The sequence below is a fragment of the Pezoporus occidentalis genome, unplaced genomic scaffold, assembly GCF_034315485.1.
Source record: "Pezoporus occidentalis ecotype Australia unplaced genomic scaffold, CSIRO_AGI_Poc_V1 ctg8, whole genome shotgun sequence".
Taxonomy (NCBI): domain Eukaryota; kingdom Metazoa; phylum Chordata; class Aves; order Psittaciformes; family Psittacidae; genus Pezoporus; species Pezoporus occidentalis.
The window spans coordinates 9,914,883-9,930,291 of record NW_026916158.1 but is presented as its reverse complement, the minus strand read 5'-3'; the positions used below and the strand labels follow the sequence as shown (position 1 = coordinate 9,930,291).

At 38.0% G+C, this 15,409-nt stretch overlaps 2 protein-coding genes across 4 annotated transcripts in view; one reads left to right on the top strand and one right to left on the bottom strand.

Annotated features, from left to right (window-relative positions):
• Nucleotides 1–4,131, bottom strand: part of NLGN1 (neuroligin 1) — a 479,997-nt gene extending 475,866 nt beyond the window's left edge. Inside the window, exon 1 of the mRNA XM_062603181.1 lies at nt 4,085–4,131. The gene's annotated coding sequence lies outside the window, so the exon portion shown is untranslated. The remainder of the gene's footprint in view (nt 1–4,084) is intronic.
• Nucleotides 4,132–14,671: 10,540 nt separating this feature from the next.
• Nucleotides 14,672–15,409, top strand: part of SPATA16 (spermatogenesis associated 16) — a 98,857-nt gene continuing 98,119 nt past the window's right edge. For all 3 annotated transcript variants that reach the window (XM_062603036.1, XM_062603033.1, XM_062603037.1), the window contains exon 1: nt 14,672–14,792. The gene's annotated coding sequence lies outside the window, so the exon portion shown is untranslated. The remainder of the gene's footprint in view (nt 14,793–15,409) is intronic.

Here is a 15,409-nt window from a genome sequence, read left to right as displayed (position 1 = left end):
ATTTTATAGTTAAATATTTCAGCATTGTAGCTTGTTGTTTGAATAGTAATTAAGTGTTTCTTATCTGCTTTTGAGTGCTACTTTTCTTATTCAAACACTTCTTGTTATTGAGCATATTGAGGTACATTCCTGGCTTCCACACTACAAACAATTAATTTGGCAGATGCTGCACCTGTCACTGTTTTGTGTGTCTCCATAAAAGAACAGAAAATTGCATTGGTGCAAATGTCTCTGTTGATCTGCTTCTATCATCAGTGCCTTCTTTACAGTTTATGCTGGCATCCATCAATTTTCACTGCATTCACACCAGATGATATAGAAACACCATGCATTCTAAACTCTGGCCACAGTCTCAGTGACAAACTTAACCATTTGTTTCTCAAGCTTCACACTCCAACATCTGGAAAAAATAGTAACAACAACAAAATTCTTGAGCTATATTATTCTGTTAGAAAACCAAGTTAAGTTTTTTGTACATCTGTGTACATAACGATCATATATTCAACCAAAAGGAACACAGGGTGATAGAGGTTCTTGTACTTTAGTGGGAAGGTCATTAGACAGGCAGCAAGGGGCTAAGAGAGTTATCCAAAGCAGAGATATTGAAAGATGCTCATGCCATAATCAGTTGTTTCATAAAAAAGATCAGACCATGAACAGCAGCAGCACCAGCCTAGCTGCACTTAGCTGTTGTTTGGTTTTTTTTTGTCCCAGAGAAGACACTTGATATCAAGTTTAATCATCCAATACTGTCAAACCCCAGATTCCTTATAAAAGGTCCTCTCACTGAAGGCATAGGGAAACTATTATTTTTTTTTAATGTAAGACTTCGTACTTCACATTTCAAGGGCTTTTTGCTTTTCATTCTTTTTCATACCTTTGGTATAAGCTAAAAATATTTTTAATAGTGATTGCCATGGCAATAAGTAAGCTAAACTCTCGGTGTTTGAAGTTCCAACTAATGCTTGACAGTTCAATGTTGTAATTGACTCAATTTATATCAAGTTTAACACAACAATTTCCACACAACACTTCGGTTCTTTATGGCTCCACACAGGGCAGCACAGGGGAAATTTGGATCCAGCTAGGAGAGGAGCAAGGACACTTGAAGTCCAAGTAATTTCTTGAAAGCAACAGTGCTGTGGGAACACACCCATAATAGATCCTGCTTTCAGCTAGGGGACTGAGGAGTGGGCACGGAAGGGTAGCTCTGAATTCCTTCCATAGGCACCTCTACCCAGTGTTCCTGCTTTGCCTTTTTCTTAAGCATAAAGCCTGTTTCACCAGCACTTTTGCAGAGGCAATAAATCCAGTCCTAAATAAAGAGACACGTGACCTTGGAAATAAACTTGAACGTACTGAAAGTGCCTCAATGCCTTTGGTGAGATATCAAGAAAATGAATTTCCATTGATATCATAAGAAAATGGTTACTGATAAGACATTAGGGGCAATTTTATCTACTTTGTTTTAGTAAAGAAATACAGTATTTCTATTCAAGTCACTCTGAAATTTGGTATCTGTTTGATTACAGGGGACATAAAAGGTGGGTGATCAGAAAACTTGCAGTGGTTGTTCCTGTTTGACTTGCAATATAAAGGGCAAGGAGCCTGATTTTAGAGACCCTAAAATATAAGAAGGGCTCAAAATCCAATCTAGAGCTTTTGTTTATTTTGGTTTTGTTTGCTTCAATAAATATATATTTTATCTTCTCTGCAGGGCACAAGTTTATCTTCCAAACAATGTCCATTTTGAAAATATACTCATCAGCATTGCAGTATAATTTTTTTTGAGATGTACTGGATTTCTGACTCCTATGGAGTAGGAGTAATGGGATAATATAAAGATTACAGCTTAAAGCATAAATACAGCAGAGTGTATTTGCCCTTGCATTTTGTAACAGACAAGGCTTTGGTATAAAGCCACACTATTAGAAAAATGCATAGCCTTACTCAAATCTGTAAGAAAAAAATCATATCATGCAGGTGCATATTCATGAGGCACACCAGGTGCAGGTAAATATGCTTGATTCTGAAACTGCACATAGCTAGTCACCTGTAATTTATATATTCTCACCAACTTGTATTTTTGCATCTCTATTTAACTTTCCTCAAATCAAAAGCCTAGCTCATCAAACTGCACATTACCACTAGGAACCATTACCACAGCTTGACCCTTCATCAAGTTATCAATATTCATCCTAGCACTCTGCTCCAGAATCCACAATTAAATTATTGCTTTAATTGTCTGCTGTCACTAACAGATAGGGAAGTGCATGTGCCTAGTCCACAGCAGCAACTAAAGGTACTTCCTTAGTGCACAATTACAGTACAGACTGAAATGTTCTTTCTTTAGGCATAAGAAACAGTCATAAGTCACTGCTTCAACGCAGCCATATCCAAATGATGGGGTTTGGAGTTTTCCTTTTTCCAAGTTGTGATTCACACTCATACCTGCCACTGGCCTAATTTTAAAGTTATGGTGCTTTCTGCTTTCCAATCCATATCAATATTCTGAGACTGCTGATACACACAGTAAGTATTTCCCTGAAAGTGGAGGGAGCTTTCAAAGTAGTTGTCCATGTTTTGAGTGTCTGGGAATCCTTTTTATATTTTGATGAGCATCCATGAAGGAGGAAAGGAATTGGCAACGACACACTGGAATTATGTTGGAAGGCCAAATTCTCCAAGTTTCCTAGTAAATAATGCTATTGTTTTACCCAGGCTAAGCCTCATTCTCCACTACACGTAGAACAAGAACAACCCAAAATAATGGGGAGCAGTGGCACACACCTGCACGCAGGTAACGTGACAGTGCCTCCAACAGCACAATATTCCTTTTATACTGTTTTGATTGTTTCATACTATATCAGAGAATTAAACTGTGCTGAAGTGGCTTATAGTTCTAGCTAAGTTAAGAACTGACATTTTAATGGCACATTTGAGGAATTTATATAGACAAGTCATATGACCCTGACGTGATAGCTTAAATGTAGTCCTGAGTAATTCAGCCCAGACCCCAAGGGTTCAGGCAGAATCATAACTCTCTTTAGTCTTTTGAGCCATTAAAATTCAGCTAGACTGTGAAGTTGACAGCTGTTTACTGTAAGGTTACCTCCTGCCTGCCAAATAATAGGGCTGCAATTGGCATCCTTCCACCCTCTTAGTTGAGAAAAGACTGTTATAGCCAGAAAAGAACTAAAACCTTTCCTCAAGCTGGAAAGGTGTGTATCTTTAAATAGGCTTAAGACTGAACTGGCCCATTACCTTACTTTGGTTATTTTCAAGGTAAACGTTACCACAACCTTTGAGTGGAATATAAGTGCCAAACTAGAATTCAGCCTAGTAATACTAGAAGATCCACAAGAAGATTAAGAGTAATAGCACACATACTTCCAAAGCCTCCGAGCTCCCATTTTTCTCAGGATGCCCACGTTGCTGTGGGAAGAAAACTAGGCTTCCTGCCTTGATCCCTTAGCTAATAAATGAAAAGAAATACGTTTCCTTTGTCACATGGAAAAAAGCCATATTTTTTTATGACCAGCCGCCAAGAAGATGCATATTAATGACGGAAAAAGAAAAAAAGTCATGTCACAAAAGGGGGCAGAAATGTCAGCAATATCCTCTTATTGGAGGCCAAAGCCCTTTGTCTCATAATTTTGTACTTCTGTGTTTTACTGTTCCTAAGCCCACTCTCAAGCCTGTTGAAAACATCCTGCATTACACCAGGATTAGCTAAAAATAGGGTAGGGGATACAATTACTCCTCTTCCTTTTTAGCTTCCTAAGTCTCCTGTGTGCTCTTTCTGCAAGTCCATAAGTTTTCGCTCCCTGCCACAAAGCTTGTGAATCTCATCAAAGAGGGCAAACCCTCCTCATTTTCCCTCATAGTCAGAAACACACACTCAAAGGTACAATTTTGAACCACTCAGAACACATGCATACAACTGAAATGTTTCATTTTTAAGCCACTCCATCTCTAGATTACATGAAAGGGTCTAGTCTTATGACTGCTTCTTCTTTGCATATTTTAAAACAAAATAAAGAGCTAATTCTTCACTTCTCTCAAAAACAGAGTAGGTACCTACCTGCAACAGCAGAGCTGATCAAGAAGCACTGCCATTCAACCAGTCCAACTGCCTCAGGTGCCCAATCTTGAGAAAAGGTAAAGGCTTCCCACACCTCAACTTTTAACAGTTTCTGTTAATTAGCTCTAAATAGCTTCTCACGCACCTGGCTTTCCTAGGTCTTAGGCTCTGTGTTAGAGACCCCAAGTCCCAAACTCAGTGTGGGAGTTGGCTGTAGTGAGCAGCAACTGCTCTGTGGGTGTTTCAGGAACTGACTGGGAGGCAGCAGAATGCTTACTGCTACTTGTAGTTTTGAAGTCATTTGATACTTCTGAAAATCTTATTTAAGAGCTCTGAATAACACGAAATGTCAGAAAAAAATGGAACGCAATTAAGATGCTTCTTGTGAACAACAAAAAAAAAGCCCTTTCCTGAGTGGGTCATTAGGAAAGTGTTTCCACCTTACAGTGAGCTGCAGAGCAGATATCTGTACAGTCAAGTCATGGACTTGACCATGTGCCATGCCCAGGCCTAGTGCCAGGGCTAGTGCAGCTCTAACATTGAAGGCTCCAGAGAAGACTGCTCAGGACAGCAGCCCCATGTGCTGCATGCTATTGCATCCCTCTCTATATTACTCAGTGAATTTTGATAGTCTGGGCTGGTACTCCCATTCTCTTCAGCATCCATCAACAGTCAGCTGTTGTGTTCTCAATAAAAGCAATCCACACCATTCATAGACATTAGGATCAGCTGTAACTCCCATTTATTTTACTTGCCTTGCTCATTCATTATTATTTAGCTTGCCTTCCCTTGGCTTTTGTGTTGTTAGTTCCTCTGTTTTCCATGACTAAGATGGATGTTGAATTCTTTGCAAATGGGACTGTTCAACAGATGGCTGTTCAGTTCATGCTCCATTGGATTGATTGTTTGGTCTTTTTATAATTAGATTTTTCTGGTGCTTTGTATTATTTTAATGAATCCTTATTAATGGATGGGGCTAAACAAATAAGCTTTCCTCAAGTGTAACAACATTAAACAGTTAAGAGCATGCCATCTTTACATAACAGTAGCTAAAACCATTTTGGCCTGAAAAACATCTTCACACTCTCCTTGTGCAAGTGCAGGAAACTGTTTTGGATGCCATTATTTTTAAACACTTAATTAATTTTCTTCAAGCCAAGACTATTTTCTTCCTCTAATGAGAATTATAAAACCTGTCAGGTCTGAGTCTTCTATTTTTAGTCATTTTTTGGAATTATGCAAGTCCAGAATTTAAAATAGAACATATGGAGGCTCCTCAACACAGTTCAAAAATGGCAAAACTAATTCCATAGAAAGATTTCTCAGAAAAAGCTGACTTGGAAGCCAAGTGGATCATGGAAAATTTTAGCAAAAAGTGTATTTTGAGAAAGTATGAGTTGCTTAAAATACTGTGCTGCATCTTAAACTGAACTTTAGCATTTGCTATCAGGAATGCTGTAATAACATTATAATTATCTATAATATCAGAAATTTTCTGTTCATCCTACTTAAAGGTAATACACTGTGAGTCACTAAAAATTATGAAACTGAATTGCCATTTCAATTTCAGGATATCATTACCTCAACTTGCACGACCCAGATATACCTAGCTAGGAAGCGATTTTCAATACATATATGTATTTATATATGTGTATATATTGACATAGACCTTAAGAAAAACAGGCTCAACGAAATTTAACATCTCCTATCTTTTGGATAGTATGTTACTGGACACTGAGACAAAGTTACTCTGTGCTGCTTCTCTTCCCATCTGTGATTTCTGTGATTCTTGGCAGTTTTTCCAACTGACAACTCCGCGGTGAAGGTCTGGATCCAGCGATCTGAGTGGGTGATATCTATCAATCTTGTGCCACACATATGCAACATTGCTAGGCAACAGGTAGCAGCATGACACCCACATTCTGTAATTTCCTTTTGGTGACTGAGACTTTTACTATATTAATTATACTGAACTTTATTCCATGTATTTCAGGCATTAACTTCTATGGAAAATATTTTTAAAAACTCTTTGAGCTAAGATTACTTTCTGTTGCATATTAAATGAACAGATATTGGCAACTGATAAAATCATCATTCTAACAATTGCCACATATGAATGGTGCACAAAGCCTTCTAAAATTGCAGATAAGTGGGATATCAGATTATTTTGTGTTGAAGATAACTATGCTACAAGGAAAAATTTTTGCAAGGACTTCAAAACATAAAAGACATAAAAATGTAAAGTGAGGAGATAACTAGGTAGGAAGTTCCTTTTTTCTCTGCTTGCTTTCTCTACTTTTTTTTTTTTTCTGGTTTCTCTTTTTCAGTGGTTAGGATGCTACAGAGGGACTAAGTTACAGATTTACTTTCATGTCCCATCACAGACTTTTTGTGTGACCACAGGCAGATGAGCTATGTCACACTACAGAGAAAGCACAAGTGAGCTGTACTCACTTTACTTCTCTTGAATTAGCCTAGCTTAAGAAAAATAGCCAGCCCTTCAGCATTATTACACCCTTGCAGGTAATGTATTTTTCTATGGATCTGGGATTTCTCAAAGATGTGTTCCATAGTTATTTAAGCTGCAATAAACTGGGTCATTCTACACATTTAATTTTGAAATAATTTTCTGTCCTTTCTGAATACACAAAGGAAATCCCTGAAATGTACTCAAATGGAGCTAGTCTATTTGTTGTAAAGTGCTTGTGTTAGCCGCTTATGAGTAATAATAAGTTCAGCTTTAGTTCACACCCTCTGAGAAACCAGCCAAATCAAATTAACAGCAGCATACTCATATTCAAAATTTTTCTAGCAGTGAGAACATTATTCAGGGCAGCCCTTGAATCACAACCCGAACTCTCTTTGCAGCAAGACAAGGCTCTTTGAAGGTATCTTAAAATTATTACAAGTGATCAAGAGCAATCAAATTACCATTACTTGCAGAATTACCACTGGTTCCCATGTCTTAGCTAAACATGAGTAATTCAGTATGCCAGCATCACTTATGAGAACTTGGACATAGCTCTAATCAGATTGGGCTTTGGGTTCTCACCTGTATCACTTTATCTCCCACAGTGTCTGTGAGCTGCTCGTAACCTGTGTGCAGGTACATAGTTGCTTGATACATGCAAATGCCATATCAAGGCTGATAGCTCCCTAACTAACAACTTAATTTTTGCAATTTTAAGATGACTGGAAAGAAGGAAAAACTCCAAATCTTTATGTAATTTGTGGTCAATGAGACAAGTACACGTATATGCTGTATTTATAAGGCAGCTATTGTTACAAATGAAATTTCTTATAAATGTGCCCATGGGATACTTGGGATACTGAGTCTCAGCATCAGTACATTGTACAGGCATGCTGCTCATGCCTGTACAATACATAGTATGTCTATCTGAGAGATATTTGCTCTGTTACTTACCAAGTTTTATGTTCAGGTTATATCTATGACTGCAATATACATTCTGTAGAGAAATTTTTAACTGTATACAAAGGGAATGACTTCAAGAATTTGAAATGCATGAAGAATTTTTCTCCTGCATCCATTCCTTCCTGACATTGGCTCAACACTGCAAAGGGAAGTAAAATCCAAACCTGAACAGTAGACCTAAGCAAGCTAGGAAAACTGCTGTACTTAGCTGTGAGATACCAGGAAGAAAACAAGAGAACAGTTCCTTCAGAAGACATTTTTCCTGTGCATTTAGACTTAAAAATCAGTGTTGGGATAGTACCAGATGGGTAGCTTTGTCTGAATACTGTAAGTTCTGCTGGATGACGGATGGGATCCAGAAGGAAAGTCCGAGTGGGCACACTGTCTACTAGCTCAGAGCAGCAGGTTAGGAAATAGTCTGTATCTCCTTTGCTAGACAGCATCCTGGATGAAGTGTTATGTGAGGTACCTGTTAAATGTCCAGCTGTGATTAATGAGGTTGGAGAACAAGCTCTTCAGTTACCAAACCCACCTTTTAAATGCTGAGTCCCACTGGCTTAGGGGAAAAAATGCAGGCTGACAAACACACATAAAAATCTGCATAGGTTTTTAATTAGGTTGTTCCCTGTTGCTGCTCATTTTTGTGCCAGACACAAGCCCAGTAAGAGCAGAAAATCCCACCATGCTTGTAAATACTCACTGGTAGTCAAATAGGAGCATGACTTTGAGAATCAGAATTTATCACTGAAAAATACTGTTGTTTAATCAACAAAATAGTTTCAGTTTCCCTGTTAGTATTTGGATTTTTGTAATTTCCGCTAAGAATTTAGCAGGCAACATCAAAAGCCTTAGCTTGGGGAATTCATAAGCAGGATATGTTTAATACAATTTCAGATGTATTTGTAGAAGATGCCAAACTTGCTGTAGGAGCTGATAATTTAATTACATTCTTGTTTATGTGATTCATATACCTAATATTCTGAGTACTCTATTAAAAAATAAATACAACTTAATTTTTCATAGGGCATTGCTTTGTTTTGCTATACAAATAAACAGTTGATTACATGGAAGGCACGGCTTTGATTTGCTGTAAAAATTAGGATATCATTGTACTGTGAAATAGCTCTCAAATACAGGTACAGAAAACAGGCTGCATATGCATAAATGCATAAAATCCCCAGGGAAAAATTAACACCATATTTGGGAATTTTATGTTGAATATCACAAATCATATCAAGTCTTGAATACCAGTAGCTTAAATAAAAAAATATTCTCATAAACTATTTATCATACACATTTCTTAAAATGTTAGCGTTCATTTTTGCACCAGATTTAATGCAACTGCCATGAGACTGTTAGGCAAAGTCTCTCTCATATCTCTACACTATATACTGTGATCAACAAAAGTGCTGGTTTTATCATTTTCATAGACAAAATGCAGCTGTAGTTCTGAGGTAGTCAATGAAATTACACCAGTATAAGCAAGAGAATCAGACCCACAATTATTAAGTGCGCCTGATTCTCTTGCTCATATTTTATCATAATATACCACTTTATTTTTCTGCAAAAATACAAATATTTCTTTATAGGTTCAGGAGACGCTTAATACATATCTGCATGTATCTGATACACAGTGAAAACCAGTTTTATCCTGGACTGACTGCATAATTTAAAATGTATATGCCCTGGGTATCTCTAGAATATAATGTAAAACAAGTTTGCTGTATTTGTGGATAACGTGAAGGTCAAAAGGATTTTTATAGACTTTTTTCCTTATTTAAACAGTGTTTCAGTGATCAAATTCTGACAATTGTTAAAACCCTGTATCTACTTGCAACTAAGCAAAATTCTTACAATTTACAATAAATACAGTGGTGGAGCATCATAAACCTGGGTATATAGAAATTTAAGACTTGGGGATCTAAGAAAAAAGAAATCTCTGGCAGAGACAATATTTGTAGATTTTCTATACAAAGCCAAGACCAATCTCCTTTCAGTAGCCTTTGGAAAGCACAAAGAATGCTATGTGTGCCACTCGTTGCAAACAGGTAGTAATACTTTTTTATAGTCTTTTAGAACCTATTCCATTCAAACTGGTGCCTCTGCAGAACCCCAGCTGCTATTTTTTGTGCCAGGGAAGAAAGTGAAGTGCAGCAGGTAAGCTGTAAAACCACACACATAGTGAATCAATTCTACACTGACTTGTGCCGTGGAGTGCTGGGAGGAAACCGTCATGGGGAGGCCTAAGCTGAGTTCCAACCACTATGGAATAACTTCACTGTGTTGTAAACCTGCTATGCACAAAAAAAGCAGAGAGGCCAGACATATGTCCCAGATGGACCCATGTCATGGAATTCCTCCTTTGCAAAGTGCCCATTGATGCTGCAGCTGGAATCTGCCCAACTCAGGATGTTTTCATGCTTTAGAAGAAGTGGATGCAAGGGTACAGTTGCAGAAAAAAGGAGCACTATGATGAAGCTGTCCCTTATTGTCCATGAGGCCCTATCAACTAAAAATATTTCTTCCAGCAAATGTCAGAATTTTTTATTTTATTAAAAATTTCAAATGGATTTAGTATGTTTCTATGAATGATTGCTCTTTGTTTTCAATTTTCAGATAATCTGAAAGCTATATGTTTATAAAATTTAAAATACCAAAAGTATTTTGGCACTCAGAGAACTTCAGCATCTAAAGCAGCTTGGCTTTTGTTTGCTCTGAATATTTTCCCATCCTTTACTCCTTATCAGAGTTGACAGGCAACGCTACCAGGATGCAGGGGTGACATCTGGCTTATGCACAGGGCAGCTGACAATAAAAAAGGCAATATAGCAATATATTTGGCATATGTGGATTTTTCCCAGTGCTGTATGGTTGGTTCAGCTTTACAGAATGATGATTTTGTATTTACTTTCAAAAAGCTAGAATTATCTCAAAGTTATTTAGCCATTAAATTTCCTCAGTACATATATGCATACACAGATAATGTAACTAGGAGACAATGAAAAGAATAGCACAGCTTGATTTCTTATTTCATTTGTTGCATTGTTTCAAGTTCTCTTCTTGGAGGAAGATGTGTGTCTAATAGTTTCAGTTGGAATATACACAGTTAATGATGTACATTGCTAATGTACAAAACAGATTTCCTATTACAAGGAGTCTTAGACAATAAACATATAATGAATCTGCAAGTAATTTCTCACTGAAAGCTAACAGTTCCAAAGTCCTTGACCTAAGTGTGGGATTACTTTCGTAGAGATGGCCAAAGAATATGAATTGAAAAATGAGAAAATGGCTATATCAGTATGAACAGAAAACTATTCAGACTCATGAAGGCAGTCTACAGTAAAATCAGCCACGGTTATCACCAGATGTTTCTTGTCCCACTTGCCACCACTTGATTGAATTGTAATTAATTCAGCTGAAAAGCCTCTGTGAGAACTGTGTTTTCAGCACAATATCAAGCTTGGTTTCAAATACCAGAAATCATTTCTGATTTCTTAAAACATCCCAGACAAATGTGAAGCTCTGCAGTTAAAGCCAGAAAGTACTTCTAGAAATTGCACTTAAAGAGCATTAAAGGAATATTTTCAAAGTAGTTATCATTAAAGCTAGAGCTCTGGGGTTCAGAAACTTATGCATGTATAGCATGAAGTCTTAGTGCCTTATTCAGTAAATTATTTGCCCCAGACCATACTGCAACTTCAGAGGTACAACAGAAATTTTAACTTGGGCTTCTGCAGCAAACCATAGTAGTATTTATCCAGTTAGCCATACATAACATGAATAAACAAAAATATCAATATTTCCCAAGGTATTTTATAGCTCACCCTCCATTTTTTTTTATGGCATATCAGGCCAAAGACCTACTATATTCTTGTTGTGAAGAAAGATGCTTCTAATTATTTAAAGTCTGAAGTCTATTTAAAAATTAATCTCATTAAAGTTAGATATTCGCAGGTAAGAAGTTAAATCATAAATAAAACTGAACATATTTTATCTTAATATACCACTTTATTTATCTGAAATATTTGCAGAAAGAACATGTTGAAATGCACTTCTGAACTACTCTGAACCTGATTCTTTACAACACAAGACAAAATGAAATACGTTAAATATTATGTTTCTGGTCTTCAGAGGCATTGACCAGCAAAGCCTATATTTAACTTCAGGTAGAATTGTGTTCAGCATGTCTGAAAATTTCCCCAAAATTAAAGATAAGTGCTTTTATGTGGGTAACATCAGTTTAAGTACCAGCCACAAATTATATAGTGATAGTTCTTCCCACTGGAAAATCATCTTTTGAATTGTTTTAAAACAAAAGCACAGACCAATGTCAGCCCTCTTACAAGCTGCATAGTAATGTGAGGAGGGGAAGAAAAGATTTATTTGGAATCTTCTAATTGACCTCAGTGGAATTGGGCCTCGACCCATTAAAACATTAATGAAAAGCAGTTATGGAGCATGAATAGTACTCAACCTAAAACATTAATGTCTAGGTAATATTAAAAGTAATTTGTTTAAAATTTGCGGGGGGGGGGGGGGGGGGGGGGGCAGGACCCGGGGGACATTAAAAAAAAAATTCCTTCAACTTCTGGTTAGTAATTTTTATCATTATATTTTAAACAGTTACAGAGACAGAAGTTCTTGTTTTTCCCCTTGCTTCTCCTACCCCAGCACTGGCTCGAGAGTTAGTAGTACTCCTCATTTTCATCTCAGTCCTGCATTATCCTGATTTTTAGACTAATGTGCCAACATATCACAGCTTCATCCTTTCTCAGGACTGGTGTAGGCAGTAACAGGTATTAAAACAAATAAGCCTCCAAAATTAATGTGTTTTGCAAGGAGTAAGCATAAGGGTATCCAAAGCCAGAGGGTATGTTCACAACAAGGGGATTCAATTCCAGCATGTCACAAAATATTCTCCATTACCACAGCATGGCAGAAACCTTTTCTTAATGCTATGACAGATGTTTTAAACACACCATTTACTCAGAGTTATTGGATATGGGAACATACAAATCTACCAATAATGCAAGAGCCTATGTTTTATGAAGGGCATAGCTACCAGAGAGGCAACTGCTTCCCCAAGGATTTAGCAGTGGCTTTCCAGATAGCTTCTAGTGCAAACAAAAGCTGCCATTACTGTATGATCTCTAGCTTACAAGTACCTGCATGGAAATCCTCTAGCAAAAGTTAACCCAGTTATCAATAGGAAATTGCAAGTTATAAATTAAAAGCAAACAAACAGATTGGTAGGAAACATTTGTGACCCCCCCTGTGCAGTACATTTTCTCTAGTTTTCCAAGCACTGACTTCTCCTGTGGTCCTTTACCATTTATTTCCAGAATCTCTCAAAATGAACAATAGCCATATGCATATTTACCTTTGAACACATGAATGTTGCATTGCATCTCTTCAAAGGTGGAAGGGCCACGTAGTCATCCTAGAACTGTGAGAGACATACTTTCAATAAATGATGTAGCAGCCCAGCTTTTGACCAGAAAAAATGTGGAAAAGTATGTGATGCTAATGTGCATTTTCTCTGCTGCTCTCAGAGGCACATAGCAGAAGTGTGAGTCACAAGACCCTTGACAGCTCCTCTCCAAAGGCTGCCCATGCTGGAAGTCAATGTCTTGCCATTTGTCCCAGCTACACCCCAAAGCCCTCCCCTGCCTGCCTTTGACTACCTGCAATTTTTCATGAAAGCATTTAAAACAAGCCATTTTGGAGACAAAAAGTAAAGCATTTTGGTTTGAGAACTTTGTTTCAATGTCTCATGAAAGGTGTGGTCTCAACATCTCTTGCACTTGTATTTAATTTGCACACCCTCCTTGGGCTGCGTCTTATGGAGACCATGTCAGCCTGTTTCTCAGACTAGTCAAATTTTAATCAAACACAACTACTTTCTTTCCTTGCTTATTTTCCGGAAAAAGAAAACAAAAAATGCTGGGATCTCTATTTTTAGGGAAGAAACAAAATCTCTCTTTTTCAAGTAGTCCTACTTAATTTTTTTAAGGTCTCTTCCTAGTAAGGAATCTTTGATGTAGTCAGCAAGATGATTCTTCTGCCTGGAAGACCAACTGATATATAGTCAAACAGAGAGCAGAGAAAAAAACCCACTCTTGTATGTCACTGGACTCTTAATTTATTTTATTAGCCTTAAAGACTAAAACTCTCTGCACAGTAGAAATTTCAAAAGATCTAAAAATTCTATATTTTCTCCTGATGTGACTTTTCTAAACCTGAAGTTTTACTTCTCCTGAATATTTTTAACCACCACAAACTTTTTTAGGCTTTTTCTTACATTTACCCTTTGTCAAGGAAGGAAGAAAGAAGCAAACCTGTGAATCAGATCCCATATGCATAATCACACAACTATACGAACTAATCGCATCCATAAAAAGCATTCAGTTCAAACATTGCTGTATAGGGAATTCTTAGCCCTAAAAATTATGTTGTCTGGACTGGCAACTTTGAACACATCTTATAAGCAATCCATCTGCTCTAGTATTTATTTTTTTTTTTTTAACTTAAATCAGGGGCATGAGCAACCTGACAGCATCTCCAATAAGCCTGCTGATTACTTCACTTTTTGTAATTCTCACCTCTCTTTTTGTCTCACACTTCTGTTATACTAAAATGCACATTGTTAAAATACTTTAAAAAATTGATCAGAACTTGATTGCCAGCTAGGAAATTTGGAGTAGTAATCTCAACAAAATTTATAATGAACTTCAAATTTGTTACTCCATACAGAGACGTCATGCATCAAAAATTACGCAAGTTGGGTGGGACAGACCTGCCACTTAAACGAGTCCTAGGAAGATTCATTTATAGCACAGATTTGACAGCTTTTTTTTAGACACCAAGTCATGGCCTAGCCAAGCCGTGGCTCACCATGTGGGTGGAGAGGTGGTGGCAGGCAGTGTGGTGGCTGGGGATGAGGAGTGATGAGCATGTGGAGATGCTGGGGACATGGGGTACACCGGCCTACATCCCTGGCACTCCCCCTGTAGCAGGGGACACTAGGTGGTGGGGACACAGAGATGCTGGGGACGTTGGGTTGTAAGTATGTAGGAAAAACCAGGAGCACGGAGGAACACGGGCTGGGGAAGACACAGGGATGCCAGGGACAGCAGGCAGTTAGGACATGGGGAAGGGCGGGGCACCAGCTGGTGGGGTCTCCAAGGACACCTGGAATGTTGTCTTTTGAACATTCTGCTTGGCAGCTACGGAGGGTGAGAGGCAAGGGAGAGAGCTGGAGAGAGCTGGCTGGTGAGAAAGCTGCCTGTTTCTATGCCATGCACAGAGGGGATCTAGGTGGGACCTGGGTTATCACATACGGAATGCTTCCCTTTGAGGAGTAACAGGATATTAATAGTTTGCTTTTCCTGAGCTGGCTGCAACTTTAGTACTCACAGTGGGGACAGTCCTGAGAGGGAAAGGAGGACTCCTGTCCCTCACAGAGGAAATCCACCTCTAAATCTCCTCCTCCATTCATGTTTAAGGGAGTGGGGACTAACAAGGGGTCAGCGTTTCATTTTCTTCACCTCACTCAAATTTAAAGTCTTGGCACTCTTCGGAGACTGCAATGCATTTCTTCCAGTCATCTCTGGTCTCACCTACCCCAAATCCCTTCTTTCATTTTACCACCTAGTAGCAGCCTTTATTTCTTGGCCACCTCCACTTGGGGATCTCGTCTGTCTATATGGATTTTTTTAAGCACTTGTCTCAACTGCTCTCCTGTCTCTCTCTATCCAGAGGTTTTTTCCTCTCCCATTAGAAAATTAAGTTAAAAAGAAAAAATAATAATCTTGAAGATTTAGGTGGAGAAAGGTCTTCCCCTTTTTTATTTCAGTTTTGTTTCCATTTTGCATCTTCCTTCCTTCTTA